General features: G+C 51.7%; 1 long non-coding RNA gene across 1 annotated transcript; it reads right to left on the reverse strand.

Moving 5' to 3' along the window:
- Positions 1 to 3,209: 3,209 nt before the first annotated feature.
- LOC142077480 (uncharacterized) lies at positions 3,210 to 5,354 on the reverse strand. Its single transcript, XR_012671860.1, has 3 exons — positions 5,130 to 5,354; positions 4,753 to 4,865; positions 3,210 to 3,760 (listed from the first exon to the last, which is right to left on the reverse strand). It is a non-coding gene; the product is annotated as an uncharacterized LOC142077480 (long non-coding RNA).
- Between the last annotated feature and the right edge of the window lie 756 nt (positions 5,355 to 6,110).

The following is a 6,110-nucleotide window of genomic DNA, read 5'->3' on the forward strand; positions in this document are numbered from 1 at the left end:
GTAAAAAAAGAACTAAAATGGCAATTGGGTACAAGAAAAAAGGGAATATTAAAAAAACAGGGACAGGGAGATGGATAGAGGACAAAGTAGTAAAAAAACTTAAACGGTGATTGGGTACAAGAAACACAGGAATATTAAAAAAAACAGGGACAGGGAGATGGATAGAAGGAACCACGAGAAAACATTAAAAGCAATGGGGTACAAGAAACACAGGAAACAATTAAAAAATAGGGACAGGGAGATGGATAGAAGGAAACATAGAAAGAAAATTTTAAAAGCAATTAAGTACAGGATAGAGGGAGGAATTAAAAAATAGGGACAGGGTGCCAGAGAGAGGGAAACGTACAAAGAGAAATTAAAATGTAACAAGATATAGAAAACATAGGAAAACCTTAAAAAATAAGGAGAGGGAGACACAGAGAGGGAAACTTAGAAACAAATTAATAGGTGAAGCGGTACAGGGCAGAGTTGGCAGAGGAGTAACAAGTTTTGGGGAGCCGGACAGGTAGGTGGGCCGGCAGAGAGGGGGACAGAAGCAGGGACGGGCAGGGAGGCAGGCAGAGACCTAGGGAAGGGCAGCAGAGATGGACCGGGACGCGCGAGAGAGAAAGCGCGACTCGCCGCAGCTCCCGGCGCCGGCGGGAGACCTTCACCGCCCCGACGCTTTTCTCTCTGCCTCGGCGGCAGACGCCTCGACTCTCCGCCGCCGCGAGGCTTCCCAGCGGCTCGCACGTGCGGCCGACGGAGGAACCGAGCTCCCAGCACCGTGTGCCTGTGGTGCGCTCTCTCGGGGACGGCTCGGAGGGATCCTTCCTCGCCGTGGGCACCGGCCGTTCCATGCTGCAGGCAGCTGCTGGCGGGACCCTCTCGGATTCCGTCCTCAGGCAGCTCACCTTCTTCAGCTCCCTCAGGCAGGCGTGCCTGGGCAGACACTTCCCTGGCTAAAGGGAGGAATTAAAAAATAGGGATAGTGAGCCAGATGGAGGGAGACATAGAAATAAAACTTAAAAAGTGACGGGGTACAGGACAGGTAGGAAAACATTAAGAAATAAAGACAGGGAGACGAATGAGGGATACATAGAAGGAGAAACTAGAAAGCGGCAGGTAAAGGGAAACACAGGAAAAACTTTTAAAATAGGGATGGGAAGGAAGATAGTGGGAGAAATAGGAAGACCTTTCAAAAAGCGACAGAATACAATTCACCCAGGTGAGAATTAAAAAATAAGGCTGGAGACAGAGATGTATGTATAGATGAAATTTTTAAGATGATGGGATAAAGGAAAGAGCGAGAAGAAATAAAAAATAGGAAAAGGGAGCCAAATACAGGGAGGCGTAGAAAGAAACTTTGAAAAGCTATGGGGTACAGAGTGGAGGCAGGTATTTATGAAAAAACAGAGTCAGGGAGCCAGATACTGGTAGGTAGAGAAATGAAATTTAAAAAGTAATTGGGGTACAAAGCAAAGCAGAAAAACTAAAAAAAAAACGGAGACGGAGCTGGTTTGAGAGAGACATAGAAACAGTTTAAAAGGCAAGAGGGTACTGGGCAGAGTTGGAAGAACAATAACAAGTTTGGGGAGCCATACAGGTAGGTGGGCGGGCAGAGAGGGAGACGGAGGAAGGAGGCAGGCAGACATCTGGAAAAGGGTGGCAGAGATGGGCCAGGATGCAGAGGGGAGGACAAGCGACTTACCGCAGCTCCCGGTGCCGGCAGGAGACCTTCACCGCCCCGACGCTTACCTCTCTGCATCTGCCCCTTCCTCCTCTGCAGTGCCGCCAGCCCGACCCTCACCCATTGTGCAGCACGCAGCGGACGCCCAGATGCTCCTCATCCGCAAGGCTTCCTCGACACACGGTGGCTCACGCACGTAGCGGAGACAACGAGCTCCCAGCACCGTATGCGGGCGTCTGCTCTGTCGAGGGCGGCTTGGCGGGATCCTTTCTCGCCACTGGCCATTCGTTGCTGGAGGCAGCTGCCTCTGGGACCCCCTCGGATTCCCTCCACAGCCAGTTTTCCCTTCGTCGGCTCCCTCGGGCAGGCGTGCCCCGGCAGCCCCCTTTACAGCGAGAGGCCCTTAGCCCAGCCCATTCTTGGCCTCACTGGCCACACCTAGGCTGCCCCAGCCCCAGCCCATCAGGAGCAGGAGCCATTGGCAAAGTGCCACAGCACATCACCCTCTCCCCTGCACCTGTCCACAGCCACGAGCCCTGCCCCAGGGGCACAGAGAAGGCCAGGAAAAGCTTATTTGTTAATGCACATAAGAAATCCCAGCAGTGAATTGGCTGCAAGGCTTGGTGTGCAAATGCAGCGGGAAAGAGAAAGAAAAGGGAAGAGAAAAGCAGGAGGAAGGACAGAAGAACATAGAGAAGCGGTGTGGTACAGGGAGCCAGAAAACAGGACACTGCGAAAAAGAGAGCGAGGGGGAGTAGGACAATTGTGTAGAGAGAGGAGAGCAGAGAGATTGCAGAAAACAACAGGGACAGAGAGAGGGAGGGAAAAATAAGAGAGAGAGGGAGCGGGAGAGAGAGGCGGAAGGAACCAGCGGGACAAAACAGAGACAAGACAAGGGACGGGGAAAAATTCTAAAGTGATAGGGGAAAAAAAACATTATGAAGAAATAAAAAATAGAAACAGGGAGCCAGACAAAGGTAGATGTGGAAAGAAACTTTCAAAAAGCAACTGGGTACAAGAAAGATAGGCAAGAACTAACAAATAGGGGCAGGGAGATGTAGAAAGAAAGTGCAGAAAGCAACAGGATACAGGACAGAAAAGGAAGAATTAAGAATTATAAACAAAGAAATGGATAGAGGGAGTTGTAGAAAGAAAATTTAGAAAGCAATGGTGTGCAGGAAACCAGCAAGAAATTAAAATTAGGTCAGGGAGACTGAGAGGGGGAAAGGTAGCAAGAAAATTTCAAAAGCGACTGTGTTGGAGAAACATACGCAAGAATTAAAAAGATAGGGATGGAGAGGTTAAAGTTTCAAGAGCAATGGGGTAAAAGAAACATAGGGAAGAATTAAAAAATAGGGACACAGACGCTGATAAAAGAAAACTGTGGTGGGTTGACCGTGGCTGGCCGCCTGCCAAACCGCTCTATCGCTCCCCCTCCTCAACAAGACAGGGGAAGAAAATACAACAAAAAAGCTTGTAGGTTGAAATAAGGACAAAGAGGTCATTCACCAATTACTATCACAGGCAGAACAGACTCGACTTGGGGAAATTAATTTAATTTATTGTCAATCAAAATCAGAGTAGGATAAAGAGAAATAAGAACATCTAAAAAACACCTTCCCCCCACCCTATTCTTTTTTCCTAAGCTCATCTTCGCTCCCGACTTCTCTACACCCTCCCCCCGAGCAATGCAGGGGGACAGGGAGCGAGGGTTCTGAGCAGTTCACCGCACGTCATCTCTGCCACTCCTTGCTCCTCACGCTCTTTTTCTGCTCCAGCGTGGGGTCCCTCCCACGGGGCCACAAGTGCTGATAGAAGCCCATTCCAGCGCTAGCTCTCCACGGGGTCACAGCTTCCTTCGGGCACATCCACCCGCTGCGGCGTGGGGTGGTCCACGGGCTGCACATGCACGCCTGCTGCACCGTGGACCTCCACGGGCTGCAGGAGAACAACCTGCGTCACCGTGTTCTTCGACCACAGGCTGCAGGGGGATCTCTGCTCCGGTGCCTGGAGTACCTCCTCCCCCTCCTTCTTCACTGACCTTGATGTCTGCAGGGCTCTTTAACACTCACATTTCCTCTATCGCAGCTTCTGCACAGCATTTTTTAGCCCTTCTTAAACGTCCATCACAGAGGCATTACCAGCGTTGCTGATGGGCTCAGCTTTGATTGGCAGCAGATCCGTCTCAGAGACGGAACTGGCTGTGCCCGACATGGGGGCGCCTCCTGGTCCCTTCTCACAGAACCAGCCCCTGCCCCAGCTAACAAAACCTTACCGCGTAAACCCAAGACAACAGTGATCGGCTACAGGGCAGAGAAGGGGGATTGAAAAATAGGGAAAGGTACCCACAGAGAGAGGCACAGAGGAAAAAAATTAGCGATGGGCTACAGGCCCGAGAGGGTGAAATGACAGGGAACCAGACAGACAGAGATGGATAAAAACAAAGAATAGTGATGGGCCACAGGGCAGAGAGGGAGGATTTAAAGAAGGTGACTGTGATATGGACAGAGATAAACAGAAATACCAAAAAAACTCGATGAGCTGAAAGGGAGAGACAGAGGAATTAAAGAATAGGAACAGGGAGCCAGACAGAGAAAGAACGATACAGACAAAAATGGCCATGGGATAGAGAGGGAAGAAATGAAAACATAGGAACAAGAGAATCTAAGAAACGAAAAATGTATCTAGAATACAGGGCAGAGAGAGGGGAATTAAAAAATAGGGACATGGAGACAGACAGAGGTGGGGGGGGGTAGGAACTGTGAAGGGCTAACGGGCAGACGGGGAGAAATATAAGAAATTGGGATAGGAAGACAGATAGATGGAGAAAGACAAAACTAGTGATGGACTGCAGGACAGAGAGAGAGGATGAAAAAGAGGGACAAGGAACAGGATAGAAGCGCAGAGAAAAAAAGAAACCGGAAAAGTAGAATGATAGATAAAGAGGGGGACCTGGAGAACGAGAGAGGGAGAGGTGCAGAGAAGAAAAAAAAATGACCGCAGTAAGAGAAAGAGAACGGGGGGGCAGGGAGGGACCACGATGCAGAAGAGGAACTACACGGCCTCGAGGCTCCAGGACTCACCGCAGCTCCCGCTCTCAGAGCTGCTGGAGAATTTCTCAGTTCAGACGCATCTTCGTCTCTCCCTCTCTGTCTCCTTCCTCCTCCGTAGCTGCGGTCGCTTGACTGTCATCCACCTGAGAGAATAAATCAGTGTCTCACAGCTCTTACAATACGAGGCTTACCAGATATATAGCCTCACACGCCCACACTCTGCGGGGCTATAGCGTGCTTTCGGTTACGCGTACAGACGTACCGTGCGGTGCACATTGGTGATCGGATCTGCCGAGGACTACACTAAAAGGGATCCTCCCTCACCTGGTGAGGCAGGCTGGCTCCGGCCTGTAGTTGGAGGCAGCTGCCAGCTGGATCCTCTTTATTTTATTCTTCAGCTGCTTTACCTTTTTCTGGCCTCTCCAGCTTCAGCCGCAGCAGCTCCTGCCCACAGCCAGTAAGCGTCCAGCTGTCCCTTTTCGCCCATGCCGCTAGGAGAATGAGGCCAAAGGCGACCCATGCAAACCTGAGTCAGACGCAATCAACAACATCCCCGGAGAGGAACCGACGACCGAGTCCTTGGTGCTGCCTCTGGGAGAGGGAAAGAGCAAGCAACTGTTATGCACAGTGATGACTGCAGCTCTCCTCAGGCAGGAACCCCTCCTTCTGCAGGAGCTCCTGGAGACACCGCTCTTACCCCGAACTGATGCTAATGGCACCTGCATTTATGAAGAATAAAGCATATTCAAGGGCCAGCTTGCTGCCGTGAGGACAGGGTTTGGGGGCAAGTCTGTGGCTACGGGACAGGCTTCAAGGGAGGTGCTGGAGCTGGAGACAGCTGCAGGGGGTGAGCAGGGCTGGAGGAGTTTTCTTGAGTTGGGGAAGCACCCGGCACCTTTTCCAGGGGGTGGGAAGGCCTCCGGGTACCCAGAGGGGTGGGGGCAGCCATCTCCTGCGCCTCTTCCTGCTTCCTCTCCACCGGCTCTCAGAAAATCCCTGGAAGCAGCCCTGAGGGGGCCTGACTCCAACTGACCGTCAGCCTGTTGCACCGGTGCATCAGAAATGTGCGGCTCATCGGCACGCTTAGGCATGCGTGCCCCAGCAGCACCATCCCCTGGGGCTACAGCCCTTTGACATAGAGGGACCATCACCATCAGCCTCACTGGCCCCCCCTGGAGATCCTCCAGCCCCAGCCCGCAGCTGCAGCCATGGCCCCTCACACCCGCTATTTAGCCTGCTCCCCTGGACTCTGACAGTCACTCACCATGTACAAAGGACTACAGGCACAACCATGAAAGCAAAGGACACAGCAAGTGTTTATTCGTTAATGCGTTTAAGTTCCAGGAGCGAGTCTGCTCCAGGGCTCGGTGCCTGTACCGAGACAACTC

The sequence above is a fragment of the Calonectris borealis genome, unplaced genomic scaffold (assembly GCF_964195595.1).
Source record: "Calonectris borealis unplaced genomic scaffold, bCalBor7.hap1.2 HAP1_SCAFFOLD_270, whole genome shotgun sequence".
Lineage (NCBI taxonomy): Eukaryota > Metazoa > Chordata > Aves > Procellariiformes > Procellariidae > Calonectris > Calonectris borealis.